Source organism: Lissotriton helveticus, chromosome 7 (assembly GCF_964261635.1).
Source record: "Lissotriton helveticus chromosome 7, aLisHel1.1, whole genome shotgun sequence".
In the NCBI taxonomy this organism is placed as follows: domain Eukaryota; kingdom Metazoa; phylum Chordata; class Amphibia; order Caudata; family Salamandridae; genus Lissotriton; species Lissotriton helveticus.
Genome location: NC_136068.1, coordinates 498213771 through 498238946, shown reverse-complemented (window position 1 = coordinate 498238946; position 25176 = coordinate 498213771).

Genomic DNA, 25176 nt, shown 5'->3' with positions numbered 1-25176 from the left:
ACAATAGGTAACTATTTTACTCAGTCAATCGTGCATGCTTCGTTTCTACAGAGTTGCATAAAAATAGTTAGACAGGCGTTTCAATTAAAGGGTTTTTTCGAAGTCTTCTTTCTCATGCAAGAGCGGTGAACTGTTACAATCGTTAGACAGAATGCAAAGTATAATGCGTACAGTGTAAACAGTGATATAAAATAATACTGTAATAGCATTGTCTGGTTCTATGCCATATAAAAATACATACATAAATAACAGAGGCTAAAATACTCAACTGGTGCTTCTAAAATACGCCTACCCCAATGTGCCTAACCTAGGTCTAGTACGAGGGAAGAAATTAGTGTTGTCTTTAGCATAGGTTTAGTTTTTGCCAAGAATTGCCAAAGGTTTCTCTAGGTTCTAATCAGCTCCACACCTTAGAATGAGAGAGGTTGGTATCTCTTTCACGGACTCGATTTCCTCGGCAGAGGATGACAGCTTCTGATCAGTACATCAGCTGGAATGTTGCCTTCCTTCAGCACTTGCTGTTGCGAGCTGCGTCGTGAAAGTAGGTAGTCGAACTGCACTGAACCACACCGTGCTTTGCTATAGCAAGCAAAGGTATATTCATACCTTGAAGGTGTTTTAGGAATGCCAGCTTTGACGTAAAGTCGGGCATATGAACGTCATGAATGAACCCCTAAGGAATAGGTGTTCGAGCATATTAACTGAGTTCTTGGAGAAATCAATATTCAAGCAAGGGGAAGTCCCTAACGGCTTAATAGTCTGTTTTTCAAGAAATCATTGTGACGTAGATGAATGGATGTAAGTAGCAATGCCTGTATTTGGGCAGCATGGGCTATGCCTAAATAAGGACTGGATTTCTATGCCTGTATAAGGCATAGAAATATATATATAAGGGAATCTAAAATCGAACACAACACCATGCTGCTCTGATGTCTTTATACTGTAGGTGCGGGATGGACATCACGTCCAAGTTTGTAATGGTGTACACCAATGATGCTGCACAAGGCCTCAACAATGTAATCTGACAGTTTAACTCATATTGTTTCAAGCCTACTGCAATGAAAATGACTGGACAGGCATAAGTATCAATATTGATTTCCCCAGGCCAGTACTGGAAGAAGAATTCTTAGGTGTAAAGTGCTGCTAGCCCAACAGCTTTATATACCACTTCACTTAGGTTGTTTGTTCCTTAAGGTGAATATGGTGCCCTGTTAGTGATGAACTTTCAAGTGGCAGCCTTTTCAAGGCAAGGAAGTCCAACCAAGGCATTTCAGAGATCTTTGAGCTCTAGACAGACTTCGACTGCCAAAGGCAAAAGGATCCCTGGCTTTCACTTCTCCTTGCTACAACTTTGTTCTCAATAAATTGCAATTGGCATCGAAATGCTTAAGTTAGAGTTTACTAGGATATGTGAAAGCCAGAACCAGTGCTATTGACAACTTATGTGTCAAGGTGAAGAAGGACTCTTCACTACTACATGGCTTCAAAAAGTATTCTTACCTTGCATTTGCCTGGAGGAGAGATTTTCTGTTTGTTTTACTTTGTTCATTGTGAGAAAGTGGCTCTATATATACTGGACAATAATGAAGTACAGTGTGTATAGAGTCCACAAACCCCAAAGGTATAACAGAGGTTAAAGTCAGGACTGACCTTACTCTCAAAAGTGGTAGCTTGGTCGAGCAGTAAGGCAGTACCAGAGGGCAGTGCAAAGCATTTGTTGCACACACTCAGTCAGCAAAGGATTTCACACACTCAAAGACTGAACTCCAGGCCAATGGTTTTTATATCCAAAGATATAGTTGTTTTATTTTTAGAACTGTGAGAAAATGCCATCTTCCTTGCCATGCCCCCACTTTTTTCTGAACTGCTGATGTACTCTGACTGAATGTGCCCTGGGTCCCTGCCAACCAGGTACCCAGGGCCTGTGTTCCTTCCCTACAAAGAAAAGCTATGCTGAAACAAAACACCCAATTGGCATCTCTTGTCAGGTTAGCACTCTGCAGGATCTTCATGCAGCATCAATGCTCCACCTCCGGACCCTCCGAACACCCCGAATGTAATACACACGGTGTTCAGATGATACGGTGAGGGAAAAAAAAACAAAAAGGGGAAAAACCCAAAAGAAAAGAGTAAGGAGGGAAGGGGCAGCAAGGGAACAGAAGCTGAAAGAAAGAACATACAAAGATTAACACAAATCAAATTTAAACCCTACTCTCATTACATTCTCACTAAATAAACATACGCAAGATTCACCTGTAGGAATGACTTGACCCAGCCCTTCCTACTGCATCTTCTGACTTCCCATGTATTCTGTACAAACACAATAACAACAGGTTAAACACAAGGAATCGAAACCTCCCTTCTGAATTTACTGTGTTCTCATTAAACCTACCCCTTCTCCCTGCTACTGCTGCTCTAAAAAGGGGATCCGTTAGATAACATAAAGCTAAATAGCGCAGGAAGTTTATGTTCAATTCCTTAGTATTCAAGCAAATGCTCCTTTGCAAACACAATGTTTTTTCCACAATCAAAAAATGACAGAACCCCAAATACGGCAAGGCGTAGTTGATTCACTACTACCATCCGCTTTGGTATTTGTAATCCTCCTAAGACTTGAAGACCAAGGACTCGTCATGTATTCATGACGGTAATGTGGAGGTAACGTGACTCCACCCCCTGCATTCCGCCACACCAAGAAGGACAAGACGACCCAACGAAGGAAGCAACCAAGTATATAAGACGCTAAGCGCCAGAAACGAAAATGATTCAATGTTCCTATAAACAACACCTCGCAGCCGCGAGTCTAAGGACTATCCGGAAACAAACGATAGTCAGAAAGTACACAGAGGACACACGCGCTATCCAGCGCTCGCTCCTTTACCCGATAGCGTCTTCCTCTCTGCCGCAGTGCACCACGATCCTCCGACCGGGCAGGGAACCCAGCGGGAAACGCCAGGAACTCAGGACAGTCGTCCTGAACAACAACCACGGAATTACGAGCCCCGAACACCGGGACCCGCCCTGCCTATCACTACTACCGCCGGCGCACCTGGGTAGTGTAGTCCTAAATCTAAGCTTCATGGGATTTGTAGTTTTTAGGCAGGCGCGCTCGCTCAGACCCTGTCAGTACGCCCTCCTCCCAGGCGCCTCCTAGGACCGGGCTTAGAAGGGTGTCTCGAATGGAAGGAGCGGAGAGCCCTAGGCGCATGCACGTTACTCCACGGCTCCCAAGAATCATCCTCGGCGCTGTATCCCTTCCATGCGACCAGATACCAAAGCACCCCCTGCGCATCTTGGAATCGCGTATAGTCTTCACTTCATACTCCAATTGTCCATCGCAGACAACAGGAGGTGGCGCCGTTCTGCGGGATGTGAGGGCTCTCTTCAATAAGTGGACGTGAAACACTGGATGAATTCTCAAGGAGCCAGGCAACTTAAGTTTGTATGCAACAGGATTGATACGTTTCGTTATGGTATATGGACCAATGAAACGTGGATGAAAAATGCTTCTCAGCTTGAACCGTATGTTTTTTCTAGAGAGCCATACCTTGTCCCCTACCTTGAACTGAGGACCAAGATCACGGTGTTTATCCTCCCAACGTTTGTACGCCTCTTTTGCTTTGCACAGATGTGATTGTACTCCCTTATGCACCTTCCTTAAGGCCTGAACACGTTCTCTCACTGATGGCTGTGTGTGCAAGTCAGTGGGGATGGTGATCGGCAAGGTATTTGCATCATAGCCATAATTAGCCTTGAAAGGCGACATTCCCGTTGAACTGTGCCATGAATTATTGTACGCTAACTCAGCCATCCATAACAATTCCACCCAGGATTCGTGAGCCTCCTTGGAGTAGCAGCGCAGATACTTTTTCAAAGTCTGATTTAAGCGTTCAGTTTGCCCGTCTGTTTGCGGATGGAAACTGGTGGAGAGTGCTGACTCGATACCCAATGCCTTGCACCACATTCTCCAAAAACGGGCAATGAACTGAGGCCCCCTGTCTGAAACGATGACCCTTGGAATACCATGCAACCTGATAACCTGGGAGGCAAGTAACTGGGCTGTCTGACCTGCTGTGGGCAAATTTACACAGGGTATAAAATGCCCCATTTTTGTCAAGTTGTCCACAACCACCAGTACAGCAGTTTTACCCTGATCCAAGGGCAGACCTGTGATAAAGTCTAGGCTTATGTTTTGCCAGGGTCGATCCGGTGTAGGCATAGGCATCAACAACCCTTTCCTCTGAGTGGTGTTTCCTTTTCCTCTAGCACAAGTCTCACACTTTCCCACCCATCGGGTAGCGTCGCTAGCCAAGGACTCCCACCAAAAATATCTTCGTAACAGGCTCACAGTCTTTGTTACCCCTGGGTGACCGGCCGATGGAGCATCATGGCACCAACAAAAAGCCTTTTTACGTATCTCCTCCGTAGGCAGATACAAACACTCCCCTTGAAAAGGCAGTCCCTGTCTCACCTTCCTGCCAGAATTTGCCGCAGCCCAACGGTTCCACGACCCCATGGACCTGGAACCTTTCACCTCATCCAAGAACTTCCCAGCTCTTATCACACAAACCACCTTTGCCGAAGGTATGATAGAGCGCTGTTCCTCTTGTACCTGTTCTGTGGGTATTTCTTGTCTCGGCAGTGCATCTGCCTTCCTGTTCTCAATTCCTGGTCTGAAAGTCACCACAAAGTTGTATTCTGAAAAGAATAGCATCCAACGCATTTGCCTTTGCGTCAGATGCCTTGCAGATGCCATGTATTGGAGATTGCGGTGATCGGTATAGACAGTCACTGCCTGACAAGCCCCCCTCAAATAAGGCCTCCACTCCTGAAAAGCTCTTTTTATAGCTAAAAGTTCCTTCTCGGCAATCGTGTAGTTGATTTCAGCCGAACTCAACTTCTTTGACAGGTAAGCAACGGGATGTAGCTGACTGCTTTGTGGATCTCCCTGAGAAAGAATCGCCCCAATGGCTTCATCAGACGCATCTGCCTCGACTATAAATGGATGCTCTAACACAGGGTGCGCCAACACCGGTGCAGAGGTAAAAGCCCTCTTCAATGTCTGGAAAGCGTCCTCCGCCTCCCCTGTCCACACAAAGGGTGTTCCCTTTCGTAACAACTTTGTAATTGGAACAGCTGTCTGGGAGAAATGCAGAATGAACCGACGGTAATAATTAGCGAACCCCAAGAAACTCTGCACCTCTCTCACGTTCCTAGGGGCTGGCCAATCCTGTACTGCCGGTACTTTCCTCCCTGACATTTGCAGTCCGCTTGAGCTGAGATTCACGCCCAAAAACTCCACCTCCTGTACACCAAACTCGCATTTGCTCAGCTTTACATATAAGCAATGCTCCCTCAGTTTGTCCAACACCTTGCACACCTGGGCTGTATGACATGAGACGTTCCGGGAGTATATCAATATGTCGTCGATATACATCACCACGAATTGGTCCACGTACTCTTTTAACACGTCATTTATGAAGTATTGGAACGCAGCAGGAGCGTTACACAGCCCAAAAGGCATAACCAGATATGTGTATAGACCATATCGCGTCTTGAAAGCAGTCTTCCACTCATCCCCCTCTCTCACTCTGACCAGGTGATAAGCCCCACGTAAATCTAATCGGTTGTAGATCTTTGCCTCTCTCACCTGGTCGAGCAGAACTGAAATGAGGGGGAGAGGATAACGATTCCTTATGGTGTTCTTATTCAAGGCGCGATAGTCCACGCATGCCCTCAAATCCCCGTTGGCTTTTGCTATGAAAAACAAAGGGGTGGCGGCTGGAGATCTAGATGGCCGAATGAACCCCAAACGGACATAATGGTCAAGGTATTCCTTTAGATGCTTGGTTTCGGGCACTGACAAAGCGTACACTCTGCATGACGGTATTGTGGCCCCTTCTACCAGATCGATGCGGCAGTCATATTCCCGGTGAGGGGGTAGGGTTTCAGCTTTCTTCTCGCTGAAAACATCCTTATATGACAAGTATTCCACTGGTAGTTGCACATCTGTTTCCACAGCCGTAGCTGCTACAAACGGAGTGGCCAATACTGCAACATGAGCGGACGCACAAGGCACTAGGTGATCCTGACAATTCTCCATCACAAAATGGAAGGTCTTTGTCTGCCAGTCAACCACCGGATTGTGTTTCCTTAACCATGGCATGCCCAAGATAACTTCATACTGAGGTGCTGATATTATATTCAGAGACAACCTCTCTGAATGGATATATCCCTGCGTGGCTATCGATAAACCTAACTCTCTGGTTCTTTCGGTTATATGACCTGAAGTTAAGGGTTTGCCATCCACCGCTAAGACTTCTTCCGGACTCTCTCTTGGAACCCGAAGCAATGCCAATCTTGTTACCAGACCATCGTCTATGAAATTGCCGGTGGCTCCAGAATCCAACATTACCATGACGTGATGTTGTTCTACTTCACAGTCAAGTGTCATAATCACCACTATGTGTGACTCTGTTTCATCGTTACCATAAGATGACAGAGACGTAAGTTTCCACTCCTGTACTCCCTCACGCCTCTCTTGATTGTCACTCTTTGCTTCTATGTCCTGCACTGTTGTAGACACAGCCACTTTTTTGAATCTATTGAAATTACCAGAGGATTTGGGTTTCGATGGACATTCTCTAACATAATGTCCCTTTTTTCCACAGTACATACATAGGCCCTGTACTCTTCTTGTTTCTCTCTCCTCCCTAGACAAAGGAGCCTTGAGAGCTCCTATTTCCATTGGTTCGGGGGCTGATTCTGATCCCCCCACTACTCTATGAGGGCCTTTATCGCTACTGTAGGTTCCCTTGTCCCATCTTTTGCAACTATACCCTCTCTCAGACAGACGACTATCCAGGCGTATCACTAGATTCACCATGTCAACAAAAGAAGTAGGCTGAGGATCAACATGCGCTACGGCATCTTTTAATTCCTCTTTCAAACCTTGATAAAAGAGAGACATACGTTTCTCCTCCGGCCATTCTGTTTCAGCCACCAGCCTGTTAAAAGTAGAAAGGTAAGTAACTATTTCTCCTCTCCCTTGCCTCAACTCCAGTAGCTCTCGGTCAGCACTAAAAGACGTAGCCCTTCTGTCAAACACTCTCAAATTCCGCTTTAAACGCGGTCCAATCCGACAGGATGGGATCATCGCGTTTCACCAAAGGCACTGCCCAATCCGCCGCATCCCCCACCAAATACGATATAACAAAAGCCACTCTCGAGTGGTTAGTGGGAAAAGAGGAAGGCTTGCATGAGAAGTGCATAAGTACCTGGGTCATAAACACATGCACCTTGCGGGGATCGCCTGTGAACCTTTCAGGATTTGCTAGAGGAATAGGAGGGGGCACAGTTACCTGAACGGTAGAGGACGGAGCGGATGCGTTAAAAGGATTGCCACTCAATCGTTCTACCTTCTCTCTTAATGCAGCGGTTTCGGCCTTAGAAGAGGCCAACTCCTGCTGCACCAGAACCAGCGCATGCAACACGTCCTCCATGGACGCCATTGTTACTACACAAAAACCGGGCAGAGTGAAATTCTTGGGCTCGTAATTCTGTCAGGTTAGCACTCTGCAGGATCTTCATGCAGCATCAATGCTCCACCTCCGGACCCTCCGAACACCCCGAATGTAATACACAGGGTGTTCAGATGATACGGTGAGGGAAAAAACCCCAAAAAGGGGAAAAACCCAAAAGAAAAGAGTAAGGAGGGAAGGGGCAGCAAGGGAACAGAAGCTGAAAGAAAGAACATACAAAGATTAACACAAATCAAATTTAAACCCTACTCTCATTACATTCTCACTAAATAAACATACGCAAGATTCACCTGTAGGAATGACTTGACCCAGCCCTTCCTACTGCATCTTCTGACTTCCCATGTATTCTGTAGAAACACAATAACAACAGGTTAAACACAAGGAATCGAAACCTCCCTTCTGAATTTACTGTGTTCTCATTAAACCTACCCCTTCTCCCTGCTACTGCTGCTCTAAAAAGGGGATCCGTTAGATAACATAAAGCTAAATAGCGCAGGAAGTTTATGTTCAATTCCTTAGTATTCAAGCAAATGCTCCTTTGCAAACACAATGTTTTTTCCACAATCAAAAAATGACAGAACCCCAAATACGGCAAGGCGTAGTTGATTTACTACTACCATCCGCTTTGGTATTTGTAATCCTCCTAAGACTTGAAGACCAAGGACTCGTCATGTATTCATGACGGTAATGTGGAGGTAACGTGACTCCACCCCCTGCATTCCGCCACACCAAGAAGGACAAAACGACCCAACGAAGGAAGCAACCAAGTATATAAGACGCTAAGCGCCAGAAACGAAAATGATTCAATGTTCCTATAAACAACACCTCGCAGCCGCGAGTCTAAGGACTATCCGGAAACAAACGATAGTCAGAAAGTACACAGAGGACACACACGCTATCCAGCGCTCGCTCCTTTACCCGATAGCGTCTTCCTCTCTGCCGCAGTGCACCACGATCCTCCGACCGGGCAGGGAACCCAGCAGGAAACGCCAGGAACTCAGGACAGCCGTCCTGAACAACAACCACGGAATTACGAGCCCCGAACACCGGGACCCGCCCTGCCTATCACTACTACCGCCGGGGCACCTGGGTAGTGTAGTCCTAAATCTAAGCTTCATGGGATTTGTAGTTTTTAGGCAGGCGCGCTCGCTCAGACCCTGTCAGTACGCCCTCCTCCAAGGCGCCTCCTAGGACCGGGCTTAGAAGGGTGTCTCGAATGGAAGGAGCGGAGAGCCCTAGGCGCATGCACGTTACTCCACGGCTCCCAAGAATCATCCTCGGCGCTGTATCCCTTCCATGCGACCAGATACCAAAGCACCCCCTGCGCATCTTGGAATTGCGTATAGTCTTCACTTCATACTCCAATTGTCCATCGCAGACAACAGGAGGTGGCGCCGTTCTGCGGGATGTGAGGGCTCTCTTCAATAAGTGGACGTGAAACACTGGATGAATTCTCAAGGAGCCAGGCAACTTAAGTTTGTATGCAACAGGATTGATACGTTTCGTTATGGTATATGGACCAATGAAACGTGGATGAAAAATGCTTCTCAGCTTGAACCGTATGTTTTTTGTAGAGAGCCATACCTTGTTCCCTATCTTGAACTGAGGACCAGGATCACGGTGTTTATCCTCCCAACGTTTGTACGCCTCTTTTGCTTTGCACAGATGTGATTGTACTCCCTTATGCACCTTCCTTAAGGCCTGAACACGTTCTCTCACTGATGGCTGTGTGTGCAAGTCAGTGGGGATGGTGATCGGCAAGGTATTTGCATCATAGCCATAATTAGCCTTGAAAGGCGACATTCCCGTTGAACTGTGCCATGAATTATTTTACGCTAACTCAGCCATCCATAACAATTCCACCCAGGATTCGTGAGCCTCCTTGGAGTAGCAGCGCAGATACTTTTTCAAAGTCTGATTTAAGCGTTCAGTTTGCCCGTCTGTTTGCGGATGGAAACTGGTGGAGAGTGCTGACTCGATACCCAATGCCTTGCACCACATTCTCCAAAAACGGGCAATGAACTGAGGCCCCCTGTCTGAAACGATGACCCTTGGAATACCATGCAACCTGATAACCTGGGAGGCAAGTAACTGGGCTGTCTGACCTGCTGTGGGCAAATTTACACAGGGTATAAAATGCCCCATTTTTGTCAAGTTGTCCACAACCACCAGTATCAATGAATCAATCAGGAGTTTGTTAAAGCGCGACTACTCACCCGTAAGGGTCTCAAGGGGCTAGGGTTGGGGGGGGTGCAGGTTCCATTCCATCAAGGAGGGGGTCTGTCGAAGAGCCATGTTTTTAGGTTTCTTGTGAAGATGGGGAGCGATGTTGTCTGTCTGAGGTGGAGCGGAAGGGCGTTCCATGCTTTGGCCGCGAGGAAGGAGAAGGAGCGGCCTCCCGATCTGGTCTTTCTGGTGCGGGGGACCACAGCGTAGGAAAGCTGGGCTGATCGTAGGGTCCTTTGGGGTGCGTGGAATTTGAGTCGGCTGTTCAGGTATGCTGGTCCGGTGCCGTGGAGGGCCTTGTGTGCGTGGGTGAGCATCTTAAAGGTGATTCTCGCCTCGACGGGGAGCCAGTGGAGTGTGCGCAGGTGCTGGGAGATGTGGCAGTGTTTTGGCAGGTTGAGGACCAGTCTTGCGGCGGCGTTCTGGATGTTCTGTAGCTTGCAGATGAGGTTTTTGTTTATTCCGGCGTAGAGTGCGTTGCCGTAGTCGAGTCTGCTGGTGACCAGGGCGTGAGTGACTGTCTTTCGGTGTTCGAGGGGGATCCAGTACAGCAGTTTTACCCTGATCCAAGGGCAGACCTGTGATAAAGTCTAGGCTTATATTTTGCCAGGGTCGATCCGGTGTAGGCATAGGCATCAACAACCCTTTCCTCTGAGTGGTGTTTCCTTTTCCTCTAGCACAAGTCTCACACTTTCCCACCCATCGGGTAGCGTCGCTAGCCAAGGACTCCCACCAAAAATATCTTCGTAACAGGCTCACAGTCTTTGTTACCCCTGGGTGACCGGCCGATGGAGCATCATGGCACCAACAAAAAGCCTTTTTACGTATCTCCTCCGTAGGCAGATACAAACACTCCCCTTGAAAAGGCAGTCCCTGTCTCACCTTCCTGCCAGAATTTGCCGCAGCCCAATGGTTCCACGACCCCATGGACCTGGAACCTTTCACCTCATCCAAGAACTTCTCAGCTCTTATCACACAAACCACCTTTGCCGAAGGTATGATAGAGCGCTGTTCCTCTTGTACCTGTTCTGTGGGTATTTCTTGTCTCGGCAGTGCATCTGCCTTCCTGTTCTCAATTCCTGGTCTGAAAGTCACCACAAAGTTGTATTCTGAAAAGAATAGCATCCAACGCATTTGCCTTTGCGTCAGATGCCTTGCAGATGCCATGTATTGGAGATTGCGGTGATCGGTATAGACAGTCACTGCCTGACAAGCCCCCCTCAAATAAGGCCTCCACTCCTGAAAAGCTCTTTTTATAGCTAAAAGTTCCTTCTCGGCAATCGTGTAGTTGATTTCAGCCGAACTCAACTTCTTTGACAGGTAAGCAACGGGATGTAGCTGACCGCTTTGTGGATCTCTCTGAGAAAGAATCGCCCCAATGGCTTCATCAGACGCATCTGCCTCGACTATAAATGGATGCTCTAACACAGGGTGCGCCAACACCGGTGCAGAGGTAAAAGCCCTCTTCAATGTCTGGAAAGCGTCCTCCGCCTCCCCTGTCCACACAAAGGGTGTTCCCTTTCGTAACAACTTTGTAATTGGAACAGCTGTCTGGGAGAAATGCAGAATGAACCGACGGTAATAATTAGCGAACCCCAAGAAACTCTGCACCTCTCTCACGTTCCTAGGGGCTGGCCAATCCTGTACTGCCGGTACTTTCCTCCCTGACATTTGCAGTCCGCTTGAGCTGAGATTCACGCCCAAAAACTCCACCTCCTGTACACCAAACTCGCATTTGCTCAGCTTTACATATAAGCAATGCTCCCTCAGTTTGTCCAACACCTTGCACACCTGGGCTGTATGACATGAGACGTTCCGGGAGTATATCAATATGTCGTCGATATACATCACCACGAATTGGTCCACGTACTCTTTTAACACGTCATTTATGAAGTATTGGAACGCAGCAGGAGCGTTACACAGCCCAAAAGGCATAACCAGATATTCGTATAGACCATATCGCGTCTTGAAAGCAGTCTTCCACTCATCCCCCTCTCTCACTCTGACCAGGTGATAAGCCCCACGTAAATCTAATCGGTTGTAGATCTTTGCCTCTCTCACCTGGTCGAGCAGAACTGAAATGAGGGGGAGAGGATAACGATTCCTTATGGTGTTCTTATTCAAGACGCGATAGTCCACGCATGCCCTCAAATCCCCGTTGGCTTTTGCTATGAAAAACAAAGGGGTGGCGGCTGGAGATCTAGATGGCCGAATGAACCCCAAACGGACATAATGGTCAAGGTATTCCTTTAGATGCTTGGTTTCGGGCACTGACAAAGCGTACACTCTGCATGACGGTATTGTGGCCCCTTCTACCAGATCGATGCGGCAGTCATATTCCCGGTGAGGGGGTAGGGTTTCAGCTTTCTTCTCGCTGAAAACATCCTTATATGACAAGTATTCCACTGGTAGTTGCACATCTGTTTCCACAGCCGTAGCTGCTACAAACGGAGTGGCCAATACTGCAACATGAGCGGACGCACAAGGCACTAGGTGATCCTGACAATTCTCCATCACAAAATGGAAGGTCTTTGTCTGCCAGTCAACCACCGGATTGTGTTTCCTTAACCATGGCATGCCCAAGATAACTTCATACTGAGGTGCTGATATTATATTCAGAGACAACCTCTCTGAATGGATATATCCCTGTGTGGCTATCGATAAACCCAACTCTCTGGTTCTTTCGGTTATATGACCTGAAGTTAAGGGTTTGCCATCCACCGCTAAGACTTCTTCCGGACTCTCTCTCGGAACCCGAAGCAATGCCAATCTTGTTACCAGACCATCGTCTATGAAATTGCCGGTGGCTCCAGAATCCAACATTACCATGACGTGATGTTGTTCTACTTCACAGTCAAGTGTCATAACCACCACTATGTGTGACTCTGTTTCATCGTTACCATAAGATGACAGAGACGTAAGTTTCCACTCCTGTACTCCCTCACGCCTCTCTTGATTGTCACTCTTTGCTTCTATGTCCTGCACTGTTGTAGACACAGCCACTTTTTTGAATCTATTGAAATTACCAGAGGATTTGGGTTTCGATGGACATTCTCTAACATAATGTCCCTTTTTTCCACAGTACATACATAGGCCCTGTACTCTTCTTGTTTCTCTCTCCTCCCTAGACAAAGGAGCCTTGAGAGCTCCTATCTCCATTGGTTCGGGGGCTGATTCTGATCCCCCCACTACTCTACGAGGGCCTTTATCGCTACTGTAGGTTCCCTTGTCCCATCTTTTGCAACTATACCCTCTCTCAGACAGACGACTATCCAGGCGTAACACTAGATTCACCATGTCAACAAAAGAAGTAGGCTGAGGATCAACATGCGCTACTGCATCTTTTAATTCCTCTTTCAAACCTTGATAAAAGAGAGACATACGTTTCTCCTCCGGCCATTCTGTTTCAGCCACCAGCCTGTTAAAAGCAGAAAGGTAAGTAACTATTTCTCCTCTCCCTTGCCTCAACTCCAGTAGCTCTCGGTCAGCACTAAAAGACGTAGCCCTTCTGTCAAACACTCTCTCAAATTCCGCTTTAAACGCCGTCCAATCCGACAGGATGGGATCATCGCGTTTCACCAAAGGCACTGCCCAATCCGCCGCATCCCCCACCAAATATGATATAACAAAAGCCACTCTCGAGTGGTTAGTGGGAAAAGAGGAAGGCTTGCATGAGAAGTGCATAAGTACCTGGGTCATAAACACATGCACCTTGCGGGGATCGCCTGTGAACCTTTCAGGATTTGCTAGAGGAATAGGAGGGGGCATAGTTACCTGAACGGTAGAGGACGGAGCGGATGCGTTAAAAGGATTGCCACTCAATCGTTCTACCTTCTCTCTTAATGCAGCGGTTTCGGCCTTAGAAGAGGCCAACTCCTGCTGCACCAGAACCAGCGCATGCAACACGTCCTCCATGGACGCCATTGTTACTACACAAAAACCGGGCAGAGTGAAATTCTTGGGCTCGTAATTCTGTCAGGTTAGCACTCTGCAGGATCTTCATGCAGCATCAATGCTCCACCTCCGGACCCTCCGAACACCCCGAATGTAATACACAGGGTGTTCAGATGATACGGTGAGGGAAAAAACCCCAAAAAGGGGAAAAACCCAAAAGAAGGCCATTCCTGGGCACTGTAAGTGCAGTGTTGCCATTTAAGAGTATATGGTGCTGGGAGGTTGTCTTTTACGAACTCCACAACACCATAATGGCTACAATGAAGACTGACAAGTTTGGTACCAAACTTCTCAGCACATTAAACCCGCACCGATGCCAGAGTGGGATTTAATGTAAAATGCACGAGAGGGCATCTTAGAGATGCCCTCCAAAAACCCGAACCGACAAACCACGTCTGGGCTGTTGCTGGATCCCTGGGTGGAGAGCCCCCTGCTCTCCTGGGTCTGCAACAAGGCACATCCAGGGCGAGGTGCTATGTCTCCTCCCCCAGGATGGCCAGGGGGAAGCTTTAAAGGCATACCGCATCTGAGAGCTTCTCCAGACCATTTGCTGTCCCCAGCAACCAGCCCCCCACCAGGCCTACCCCCACTCTGGCGGGAAGACTGGTGGGAAAAACTACGTCAGGAAGGGGGGGTGTGCCAACCTGTGACAACTCCACCCCTCAGGTGGAGGAGGCGAGGTGAAGCACGACCCCGGACCCCGGCCATCTTGTAGATGGGGAGTCCTGCCCAATCCCGGCTAGGCTCCTGCCCCCCCTCCCACAGGAGAGGAGCAGGCTAGGGGGTGTACTCACCCCAGGGCAGGGACCCATTGGTCCCTGCCCTTGCCCTACCGGTAACGCCCCTAAATTCAGTATTTAGGGGCTCCCTGAACCTTCCTTCCTTAGATCCTGATACCAACAAGAAGTAAGAAGATCAAGAAGAAGAAGACCCGCCGCGCAGCTGCTAACAACAGGACAACAACAACTGACTTGGCCCCAGCCCTTCCGGCATGTCGATCCTGGAACCTGCTCCTGCCTAATCCCGGCGACCTCCGCGGACAGCAACCTTGGGACACCCAGAGGACCTGACTGCCTTGACCCTCTCGAAGATTGGGACTCCCATCAGCAGAGGCTCTGCTGCAACAACCCACCTGGTGCCCACCAGGAAGCTCCGGACCAGACCACTCTGCACCAGCCAATCCCGGGCCAGGCCAACCCGAACCAAGACCACGAGGACATCCCCCCGGTGACTGGGACCCGAAGTCCAGTGCCCAAAGACCCTCCTTGGCGAACCAGCCGACGCCTGCAGACTCATAACCAGGGGCCACCCCAACCGCGACCAGCCGAGGGTAAGCTTTTCCAACACCCAAAGACACCCCTGCACCCGGCGCCCTACAGCCCCCCTGTGCCTCCCTTTGGGGTACCTACCTGTGCTCCAACATCCCAACTTACCTCTTGAAGTGCTGGTCGCCCCCGGAGAGTCTATTGAAAATAACACACCCAGGCAAGCAACCTAGATATACAATGTGTTGAGGCCCAGACAACTGAAAATGACATGGAACTGCAAAATGGTATGTTTTTTTTTTGTTTAAGAAAATTCTTAATATTTTAATGGTTATCCCCCGGAGAGTCACCGTCCCCGAGCCTGCAGCCTTTGTTCCTTTGTCAAGATCCTCATTGGATAACATTGAGCGCCCGACGGCTCAAAAGCACCCTGCACCCAGCCGCCCGAGTGCCTCTGGCTGTGACCTCTCTGTCCTAATCTACTTCCCCCCTTGCCCTGAGCAAGTGACCCCCCCTGCCTCTCATTGACTATCATTGGGCCTAACTACCTCTGCACCCGGCCGTCCCTGTGCCGCTGAGGGTGTACTAACTGTACCTATCTGATCCTGGGGGACCCCTGAGTCTGTGCCCAGAACCTTACCTTCACCAACCAAGTACTCACCTGGAGGCCGGTAATTCACTTACCCGCCATTGGATAACATTGACCCATTTTGACTCGAAAATGTTCTAAGTGTGAAGTTTTGAAAACTGAAAATATTCCTATAAAATCAGCCAAAGTCTGAATTACAGAATACTCACCTGTGAAAAGGAGAGAAGCCAGTACCGTACCTTTCAGCCCAGTACTGAACCGCCAAAGTAATCCCTAGCGGGTTTACTAGTAACCTGTATTTTTCTCCATAGGAACCCATTGTCTGCTTTTCTATGAAATTTCTTCTGTCTCCTTTTGAAAACTGCAAATATTCTTCAAAAATCGTACGAAATACTTAAACGCAATTACCTACCTGTTTTAAGTTAAGCCCCCAGTGCTGGCCCTAGGAGACTAGTGCTGGGTTACAAAAGTAACGCGATTGTACTTTATCCGTAACCTGAATTTCCTCCCATTGGATAACATTGTCAGAATCATCTTGAAAAGTTTCTAAGTGTGAATTTTTAAAACCGCTTTATTTTCAGGAAAATCCACCACAATAACTGAAACGTTTTTGCTAATCTGGTTTCAGTTTAGACCCCAGGTCTGAATCCGCGACCTAGTCCTGGAACTACTAAAGTAATCCATAAAGTAATCAACTGTACTTTCCTAAGAAAAACCCATTGAGCTCAATACTAGAGTGTGTTTCAGAACTGTATTGATTATTAGCTATCCTGTAATTATTGTGTGTACAAACTTATTGCTCCTCTGCAAAGTATTTACATGAGAGTACTCGTATCTCGAAAAGTATATTTTTATATCTGTTGGTTCCAAAAATAAAACAACTATATCTGAGGATATAATAACAATTGGCCTGGAGTTCAGTTCTTGAGTGTGTGAAACCTGTTGCTGACTGAGTGTGTACAACAAATGCTTTACACTGTCCTCTGGTACTGCCTTACTGCTCGACCAAGCTACCACTTTGGAGAGTAAGGTCAGTTCTGACTTTAACCTCTGTTAAACCTTTGGGGTTGTGGACTCTATACACACTGTACTGCCTTATTGTCCAGTGTATATAGAGCCACCTTCTCACAAGAACCAACAGGCATAAAAATATACTTTGCTACATATGAGAACTCTCATGTAATTACTTTGCAAGGAGGCAATAACGTTGATGAACACAATAGGTACAGGAGTTGCTGAAGTCAACTCAAGTCTAGACACACTTTAGCATTGTGGTCAATGGATTGTTACCATAAAAGTACAGTTGATTACAGTACAGATTACTTTAGTAGTTCCAGGACTAGATCCTAGATTCAGTCCTGGGGTCTAAGCTGAAACCAGATCAGCAATAACGTTTTATTTACTGTGATGAATTTTCATGAATATAAAGCTGTTTAAAAAGTTCACACTTAGAAACTTTTCAATGACAATCTGGCAATATTATTCAATGGGAGAAAATTCAGGTTGCAGGTAAAGTATGATCGCGTTACTTTTGTAATCCAGTACTGGGCTTCTAGGGCCAGCACTGGGGTCTGAACTTAAAACAGGTAGGTAATTGCGTTTCAGTATTTCGTATGATTTTTAAAGAATATTTCAAGTTTTCAAAAGTAGACACTTAGAAGAAGTTTCATAGAAAAATAGACAATGGGTTCCTATGGAGAAAATACAGATTACAAGTAAACCCAGTAAGGATTACTTTTGCGGTTCAGTACTGGGCTGCAAGGTACAGTACTGGCTTCTCGCCTGCTTGCAGGTGAGTACTTCGGAATTCGGACTTCGGCTGATTTTATATGAATATTTGCAGTTTTCAAAACTTCACACTTAGAAAATTTTCGAATCAAAATAGGTCAATGTTATCCAATTGCAGGTAAGTGAGTTACCGGTTTCCAGGTGAGTACTTGGCTGGTGAAGTTAAGGTTCCGGGTATAGACTCAAGGGTCCCCCATGGTCAGGTAAGTACAGTTGGTGCCGCCCCAGCAGCGCAGGGCTGGCCGGATGCAGAGGTAGGTAGGCCTAATGAAATCCAATGAGGGAAAGGGGGCCTTCGGTTGGTGGCTGCTGGCTAGCAGGCCACGCGGCTGTGGGAGCTGGGCTCCGGGTCACTTGCTCAGGGCAAGGGGGGGAAGTAGGATAGGACAAAGGTGGCACAGCCAGCGGCACTCGGGCGGCTGGGTGCAGGGTGCTCTTGAGCCGTCGGGCGCTCAATGTTATCCAATGGGAAAGGTCAAAAAGGAACAAAGGCTGCAGGCCCGGGGACAGAGACTCTCCAGGGGCGACCAGCACTTCCAGAGGTAAGTTGGGATCTTGGAGCACAGGAAGGTACCCCAAAGGGAGGCACAGGGGGCTGTAGGGCGCCGGGTGCAGGGGTGTCTTTGGGTGTCGGAAAAGCTTACCCTCGGCTGGTCTCGGTTGGGGTGGCCCCTGGTTCTGAGTCTGCAGGCGTCGGCTGGTTCGTCGAGGAGGGTCTTTGGGCACTGGACTTCGGGTCCCAGTCACCGGGGGGACGTACTCGTGGTCTTGGTTCGGTTGGGCTCGGCCCGGGCTCGGCGGGTGCAGAGTGGGCTGGTCCGGAGCGTTCTGGTTGGGACCAGGTGGGTTGTTGCAGCAGAGCCTCTGCTGATGGGTGTCCCAGTCTTTAAGAGGGTCAAGGCAGGCAGGTCCTCCGGGTGTCCCAAGGTTGCTATCCGCAGGAGTCGCCGGGATTAGACAGGAGCAGGTTCCAGGATCGACAGGCCGGTAGGGCTGGGGCCAAGTCAGTTGTTGTCATCCTGTTGTTAGAAGCTGCACGGCGGGTCTTCTTCTTCTTGTTCTTCTTTCTTCTTTTCGTATCAGGATCTTAGGAAGGAAGGTTCAGGGAGCCCCTACATACTGAATTTAGGGGCGTTACAGATAGGGCACGGACAGGGACCAATGGGTCCTTGTCCTGGGGTGAGTACACCCCCTAGCCTGCTCCTCTCCGATGGGAGGGGGGCAGGAGCCTAGCTGGGATTGGGCAGGGCTCCCCATCTACAAGATGGCCGGAGCCCAGGGTCGAGCTTCACCTCCTCTCCTCCACCTGAGGGGTGGGGCTGGCACACCCCCCTTCCTGACGTAGTTTTTCCCGCCAGTCTTCCCGCCAGAGTGGGGGTTAGAACTGGAGGGGGCCAGTTGCTGGGTACAGCAAATGGTCTGGAGAAGCTCACAGAGGCGGCATGCCTTTGAAGCTTCCCCCTGCCCATCCTGGGGGAGGAGACCTAGCACCTCGCCCAGGATGTGCATTGTTGCAGGCCCAGGAGAGCGTGGGGCTCTCCACCCAGGGGTCCAGCAACATGTCGCCTGTGTGTCAGCCTCTGCAGCCACTCAGCCCAGACATGGATTGTAGGTTAGGGTTTCAGAGGGCAGCTCTAAGATGCCCTCTGGTGCATTTTACATTAACTCCCACACTGGCATCAGCGCGGGTTTAATGTGCTGAGAAGTTTGGTACCAAACTTGTCAGTCTTCAGTGTGGCCATTATGGTGCTGTGGAGTTCTTAATGACAACCTCCAGGCATCATATACTCTTAATGGCATCACTGCCCTTACAGTGCCCAGGAATGGCCCTGGGTACTGTAGGGGCACCGGGCTCATGCACATGTGCCCACACCTCTGGCATAGGGCACCTAGCTTGAGGGGTGACTGAAGTATACTAGGGCAGTGGGTACTGTGGTCATGGCACACAGGCATGTGTGCCATGTCGACTCTTGGTTTAGTTCTGTACTTAGGCACTCAGCCTGCAAAGGCAGTGTGTGGGTGCCAGTGTACAGGGCCCCTGAGGGTGGCACAATAAGTGCTGCAGACCTCAGGGGTCTTCTCTGGTCACCATGCCCTGGGTACCTAGGGTACCATTTACTAGGGGCTGACAGGTGGCACGAGATGCCAATTGGGTTTTTAGTTTCAGCACAGTTATAGGGAAGGAACACAGGCCATGGGTATCTGGTTGGCAGGAACTCAGGGCACACTCAGTCAAAGAACATAAGCAGTTCAGAAAAAAGTGGGGGCATACCAAGGCAAGAAAGATTGCACTTTCTCCCCCCCCCCACCCACCAAACGAAAGGTGATCAGACTAACCTTGCCCTAGGGAGTCTTCATTGTCTAAGTGGAAGAACCTGGAACGTCCATCTGCTTTGGCATGGGCAGTCCCTGGTCGGTGTTCCACTTCAAAGTCTATACCCTGTAGGGAGATGGACCATCTCAGTAGTTTTGGATTTTCCCATTTCATCTGCATTAGCCATCTGAGAGGTCTGTGGTCAGTTTGAACAAGGAAGTAAGTTCCAAACAAGTAGGGCCTCAAGTTCTTCACGGACCAAACCACAGCAAAGGCCTCCCTCTCAATGGCACTCCAACGCTGCTCTCTGGGGAGTAGCCTCCTGCTTATAAAAGCAACAGGTTGGTCTTGGCCTTCCTCATTGATCTGGGAGAGGACCGCTCCTATCCCCAGCTCTGAGGCATCAGTCTGCACTATGAACTGCTTGGAGTAGTCTGGTGCTTTTAGAATGGGTGCTGAGCACATTGCTTCTGTCTGGGTGTCAAAAGCCTTTTGGCAGCCAACAGTCCAGTTCACTTTCTTGGGCTTTTTATTGTATGTGAGTTCTGTGAGGAGAGTCACAATTTTATTTATTTAGTGTGTTTTGTATAGCGCACAGCTACCCCAACGGGGTGTCCCGGCGCTGCTGTAAGCATGTTGGATCTCACTCAGGTGAATTTAGCAGAAGAGGAATGTTTTCAGTGCTTTGCGAAAGGGCAGCTCCTCCTGAATCATCCGAATGGCGATGGGAAGTTTGTTCCATTGAGAGAAGGCACATACCTGAAAGGTCTTTCCCCCAGAGCGGACTTTATTGAATCTGGGGGTGGACAGCAAGATTTTTGAGCTGGATCGGAGGTGTCTAGCATTGCTGTAAGGGCGAAGACAGGAAGAGAGGTATGCAGAGCCCTTTCCCTTGATTGCACGATGTGCCGGGGTGAGGGCTTTGAATTCTGCCCTTTTTTGAACCGGCAGCCAGTGAAGCCTTCGCCGATGTGGCGAGATGTGCTCTCGGAGGGAGATGCCACAGACCAGCCGGACTGCTGCATTCTGGACTGTCTGTAGTCTGTGACAGAGGCCAGAAGCGAGTCCAATATAGAGGCCGTTGGCATAATCTAAGTGGGATGTTATTAATGCCTGGACAATGGTTTTTCTGGTGTTATTAGGGAGGAAATTGATACATTTTTTGATCATCCTAATTTTTGAGAAGCAGGCAGCAGACACCGTCTGGACTTGATTATGAAAGGAGAGGCTAGAATCCCATCTGACCCCCAGGTTTTTTACTGATTCCTTGGGGGAGGGGGGCATGCTCAGGTCGAGTGGCCACCAAAGGTTTGAGTCCAGTGGGGAGGGTTGATGAAAAAAGAGGACCTCGGTTTTTCCAGCATTTAGCCGAAGGAAGTTATTGTCCATCCAACGGGCGATGTTGCGGAGACAGTCTTTTAATGGATCAAAAGTGGTCTGAGTGGGAGTGTCATAAGAAAATAAAAGCTGAATATCATCAGCATATGAGGTTGCCTTAATTCCTGATTGAGCAATGAGCTCAGCCAGGGGGGAAAAATAAACATTGAACAGGAGGGGACTCAGTGAGGAGCCTTGAGGGACTCCCCACTTTAGCGGACGGCTAACAGAGGTGTGTGGGGGGGGGGGTAAACACTGCTTCTGTCCGATTGGATAAAAAAGAGGACAGCCAGTCCAAGGCCTTGCCTTGGATGTCTTTAGACCGAAGGCGATCAAGTAGGACGGGGTGAGAGACGGTGTCGAAAGCTGCTGATAAATCAAGCAGCACCAACACCGCTCTCGAACCCCCGTCCAGCTTCCATCGTACAGAATCAGCCATTTCTAACAGGGCTGACTCGGTGCTGTAGCCTGGTCGAAACCCGTGTTGTGAATCATGGAATAAACCGTGGGTTTCAAAGAAGCCCGCTAGTTGCTGATGCACTAGTTTTTCAAGAATCTTGGCTGGGGCGGGCAACAAGGAGATGGGCCTATAGTTGGCAGGTTCATCAGGGTCTGCATTGACTTTTTTGAGAATAGGAACTAGTTGGGCATGTTTCCAAGCGTCCGGGAATGTGCCTGTCCTGAGGGAGTCGTTCCAAATGCAATTAAGTGTGGGGTTAAGAAGAGGGGCCAGTACTTTATATTGTTTGGCCGGCCAGGGGTCGATTGGCGAGCCTGATCTACATTTTAAGGGTTCTGCCAGAGAACGATCTAAGGTGATCTCTTCAAAATCTGAGAGAATAGGGGAAGAATCTGAATGATCTACAATAAACCCATATCCCTTCACAAACTTTCTGTAGTACCTAGTCAAGCTTAGGAATGCCCCGACTTGGGTCTGGGTGGTTGGAGCTGCCCAGTCCAGGATGCTCTGGATCTTGGGCTGTAAGGATTGGACCTGGCCTCCACCAACAAGGTGACCCAAGTACACCACAGTGCCCTGCCCTATCTGGCATTTGGATTCCTTGATAGTCAGTCCTGCAGATTGCAGGGCGTGTAGAACATACCCAAGGTGGATTAGGTGATCCTGCCAGGTGGAGCTAAAGACAGCAATATCATCAAGATGAGCTGTACTAAAGGACTCCAATCCAGTCAGGACTTGGTTCACCAACCTCTGGAAAGTGGCAGGGGCATTCTTTAACTCAAAAGGCATTACAGTGAACTGATAGTGCTCATCAGGGGTGGAGAATGCTGTCTTTTCTTTGGCTCCTGGGGCCATGCTAATCTGCCAGTACTCTGCAGTTAAATCAAAGGTGCTGAGGAATGTGGCTGCCCCTAGCTTTGCTATCAACTCATCTGCTCTTGGAATGGGGTGAGCATCTGTCTTAGTGACAGAGTTGAGCCCTCTATAGTCCACACAGAACCTCATCTCTCTCTTCCCACCCTGTTGATGAGGTTTGGAGACCAGAACCACTGGGCTAGCCCTGGGGCTCTCAGAGGGTTCAATCACCCCTAGCTCCAGCATCTTGCTGACTTCAGCTTTGATGCCTTCCTTGACTTGGTCTGATTGTCGATAGATTTTGTTTTTGACAGGGCTACTGTCACCAGTGTCCACATCATGGGTACACCAGCTGGTCAGACCAGGGGTCAAGGAAAAGATGCTAGCAAACTGCTGCAAGACTTGCCTGCAGTCAGCCTGCTGTTGGGGAGTGAGGGTGTCTGAAAAGACTACTCCATCCACTGACCCATCTTTTGGTCTGGTAGAGAGGAGATCAGGGAGAGGTTCACTCTCTGCTTCCTGTTCCTCATCAGTCACCATCAGCATGATGAGGTCAGCCCTGTCATGGTAGAGCTTGAGACGGTTCTCATGGATAACCCTTTTTGGTATCCTGCTGGTGCCCATATCCACTATGTAAGTGACCTTACTCTTTTTCTCCAGGATAGGGTAAGGGCCACTCCATCTGTCTTGGAGAGTCCTTGGTGCCACTGGCTCCAAAACCCACACCTGTTGTCCAGGTTGAAATTCAACCATGGCAGATTTTTGGTCATACTAGTGCTTTTGCAGCTCCTGGCTGGCCTCAAGATTCTTGGATGCCTTGTCCATGTACTCAGCCATTCTGGACCTTAGGCCAAGCACATAGTCCACAATGTCTTGTTTGGGTTCTTGGAGAGTCCTCTTCCAACCCTCGTTCACCAGACAATGTGGTCCCCTTACAGGATGACCAAACAGAAGTTCAAAGGATGAAAACCCCACTCCCTTCTGTGGCACTTCCCTATAAGCGAAAAGCAGGCATGGCAACAGGACATCCCATCTCCTTTTGAGTTTTTCAGGGAGTCCCATGATCATACCTTTCAATGTCTTGTTGAACCTCTCCACAAGACCATTGGTTTGTGGGTGGTATGGGGTAGTGAACTTGTGCTGCACCCCACACTCCTTCCAGATGTGTTTCAGGTAAGCAGACATGAAGTTGGTACCTCTGTCTGAAACCACCTCCTTAGGAAACCCTACCCTAGTGAAGACACCCAGGAGGGCCTTGGCTACTGCAGGAGCTGTAGTAACTCTAAGGGGAATTGCTTCCGGGTACCTAGTAGCATGATCCACTACTACTAGAATGAATTTGTTCCCTGAGGTTGTGGGAGGCTCAAGTGGACCTATAATGTCCACACCTACACTTTCAAAGGGTACCCCCACCACTGGCAGTGGTATCAGGGGGGGGGGCTTTGGTTTGCCACCGGTCTTGCTACTGGCCTAACAGGTAGCACAGGAGCTCACAAACTCCTTCACCTTTTGGTTCATCTGGGGCCAGTAGAAGTGGCTAACTAGAAAAACTGGGAGGTACCCTGATCTTAATGTGATCTAAAAGGATACCCATCAGTCACCACACGGAACCACCCTTCATCATTTGGGATTCCTTGTAGACCATTCAGTTGGTAACCTACTGGTAAATATGGAAGGTAAGATCTTATAACCTCCAAAGAACCTGGTAGTAACCCGAGTGGTCTTGGTATAGATGGTACTAGTTTATGGATAAATGTGTGACTGATTTGCAGTGCCTGTGAAAGATATAGTGATTGATAGTGAAAGTAAAATTGGGTGAGGGAGCAAATGTGAAATTTTATTCTGTGTTCTGCTTGCTCCACCAATGTTAAAAGAGCAGCAAAGGTAGTCTTAACAAATAACTACCTGGATGGAAAAAATGGTCAACATGTTTCAGCAACAATGTTGGACTAATGTGTCCATTGCCTTCATCAGGACATAGAAATACATTATGCTACTGCAATAAGATAGTGAAAGATAAGAGATAAAAAAGATAGTGACTGCATAAGTATCATATTTCGACAAGCAAAGAGATCACCTGATTTCCTAGGTGTAGTCTTGACCTGTTGCAGTTATATTTGCATGTCACTGGTAGGAAAAATAAAAATACAGACATACAACAGGTAAATGGTCACATAGATATAGACATATTGGTATGTAAATGATAAACATATTCTCCTTAAACATAAATGTTTATACAAAAATAGGTTTTGTTAACGTTTTCCAACATGGAGGCACATTGTTGTTAATCCTACATGTGACTAAAACTTATCCTAATCATAGGAATTTACGGCCTCACCTCACCTGGCAATGGCTCAGGGGACGAGGGAAGCACCGCTCTGTTAAAAAGGAAGCAAACACAATAGAATCGTAATTGCTCCCTGTCCTCAAGGGATAGTATGCACACCAGTAAAGCCAGTTAGTCCAGAAGTGGTTAATAGGTGAGTGTTTCTAGTCATCATACATCGAGGCTGTATGAGACCTTTTGAAAGGAATTAACCTTTGGCATCTGAGATGGTATTGTAGCAAGGAATGATATACTTAGTCGGGTCTCACATCCACACGTAGCGCAGTATTGTACGTTAGATCAAAACCGAAAGATACAGCGCCAAACACTGCCTGTTATGTAAAGCGCTGTCGGCGTATAAGCAAGCATCTGGACACTTTCACAGCGTGGCCCCGCGTGTACTTTAGGTTGGCGCGTAGTGCAAAAGAGTAGCTGTCCCTAGTTGCAAGTCGTATGTTGTTATCCGTGTGAAAAGCTAAAC